This window comes from Squalius cephalus, assembly GCF_949319135.1.
Source record: "Squalius cephalus genome assembly, chromosome: 2".
NCBI classification, from domain to species: domain Eukaryota; kingdom Metazoa; phylum Chordata; class Actinopteri; order Cypriniformes; family Leuciscidae; genus Squalius; species Squalius cephalus.
The window spans coordinates 57,177,640-57,180,078 of record NC_137123.1 but is presented as its reverse complement, the minus strand read 5'-3'; positions in this window follow the sequence as shown (position 1 = coordinate 57,180,078).

The following is a 2,439-nucleotide window of genomic DNA, read 5'->3' as shown; positions in this document are numbered from 1 at the left end:
ATTTTAAGAAAACGGTCTGTAAAGATATGAATTGAAATCTATAGTCGCAAATATATAGTGTAATAAAAGAAACACTTTAATGTGTATTTTGGATGTTTTCCAGACTAACTTTAAATTAGTCTGTAAGAAGACAAGTTTTGGAAGCAAATTTGGCTCTGGTCTCAAAATAAGGCTTTGTCTGTAGTGTCTTGCCTTAAGTATTAATAATACAGTATATTATTTATAATATAGTAGTATTTATTAATATTTTGAATTGGCTTTTATTTAAAAATTTTCAGTTTTCATTTTCATTTAAGTTTTGCTATGTACTTTTGTCATTATTAGTTTATATATAATTGTCATTATATGTGTATATATACATTAGCTTTAATTTATTTAAATTTTAGTTTCAGATTTTTTTATTTTTTTTATTTACAATGAAAGCCCATGGATCAATAACTCACTTTCTGTGTTATACTTTACATTTGCACCTTGTACTGCATTTTGTATATTGCACTTGGTAAAGTGTTTTAGCGGGTCTCTGCACTTGTATCCTTTATTTTGCTCTCCTATAATATGTTATTTTATATTTATGTTTAGATATATTAATTTATATATATATTTACTGTTTGCACTTCTGGTCAGATGCTAACTGTGTTTCATTGGCTCTGTACTTGTACTCTGCACAATGACATCTGAATCTATAACAAAAAACAAAACAACTAACTAACAAATAAATTAATTAATTAATCAGTCACTCTTTATTTTAGGTGTCTTTAACTGCTATGCATGTATATGCATGTACATAAAAAAAATTGCTAGGTACAATGTAAGTGTTAAAAACACTTAATTTAGAATGGGGCCCATTTTTCTAAATATCTTCTTTTGTGTTCCATAGAAGAAAGAAAGTCTAACTTTCTCATCCCATTTCTGTTCTCTATCACCATCATCATTATCCTCAGCAGAAGTGGCATGAATGTGACCACAACAATCTTGAGGACGAGACACGAGAGCTGGAGTTGTCTGTGTGAATTAGTGTGGGCTCTGGATAAATGTTTGATGAGGGGAACACTGTCCCAGTTCTACTGAGAGGGAAGTCTTCTGGAATTCCAGAAGGGTTTCGGTAAGACAGAGACCTGAGGAAACAGCAGGGGCCTGATTATGTTAATGCCGCTCTGAGACACAGATGCACACAGTCTTTAGGGTTTAAAGAAGTTTTAAATCCTGTTCGGCTCATAAATGAGGTGTGATGTGTCCTGGTGTAAATGAGGATAGCTGCAGGATTTACCGTGGTGATTGAAAGGGTGTGAACAGTGTGTAGCTGTGGCAGGTTTATGATTAATGAGGTAAAGTGCCTGTGGGTCTGAGTTTGCCTTTACAGCAGCAGGTATGTGTTTAGATCGGTGCGCTGTACAGTGAAAATGTAATTGCATTTTTTAATTAGATGCATATGAAAACAAAATGGCTTTATTGCATTTGTATGTTTTATGATCACGAACAGGAATTGAGCATATTAAAAAGGACGTTTTATTAAAACAGGAATTACGGTGGGTTTTATGCAGGCCAAATTCTATTATTTCAGCCTTCTTAAGAACAAAATCAATTATTAATCGACAAATGTCTTACATTATTCATGCTCAGTCTCATTTCACCTCTTGAGTCTGTGTTAAAAGCTATTTTATTTTATTCTATTATATTTTCTATGCTTCAGTCAGTTGTTGATGAGGAAATATAAAAGCAGTTCTCCAAACAGATAAATATAATTGTGTATCATTATTGTGCTTTTCTCTACTAAACCTTATTTAACTCTGCTCTGTTTCTTCTCTTCTCTATATAATATTTACTACCAATCAAAAGTTTGAGTAAAATATTTAGTCATGTTTTGCTTGTGTTTTAGTTGGACTTTAGCCCTATTCAGACAGTAATTGTTTCTCATGGGGACGTAAGGTATTTTCAGCATTTCCAGGGGCTAGTCAGTGATTTCATTGCTGTCCAAATCCAAAATGTCAATGTTTTTCTTCCACCATGTAAATAAGAGGCTTTATTAACTTATTTCCGCTAATTTCCATTTTTAAAATGACATCCATCATTTTGAGATAAAATACAAGACAGAAAACCATTTTACCTATGGCACATTTATCTTCCTATTTTTAATCAGGAGATTTAAATAATCTCAAAAAATAATTAGGATATTATTTTCCTATTATTAAATTAAACTAGTGCAAAATGCCCGTGCAAAATCAGTTTTTGTGTGTGTTTTTTGGTAATTGTTGGTTTGGTGCCCGTGAAAGAGACTGTGAACGCATTGAATTCAGGGAGCAGGCTAGGTTACTACAAATGATGGCCGTGAATAAAATATAATATTCAGAAGTAAACAGTGTAGCTGACAGAGTGTTTATATCAGAATGTTTATTTTTAAACCACAACCTTCTAAGTGCTTCTTTTACTGGTATTTTTAAC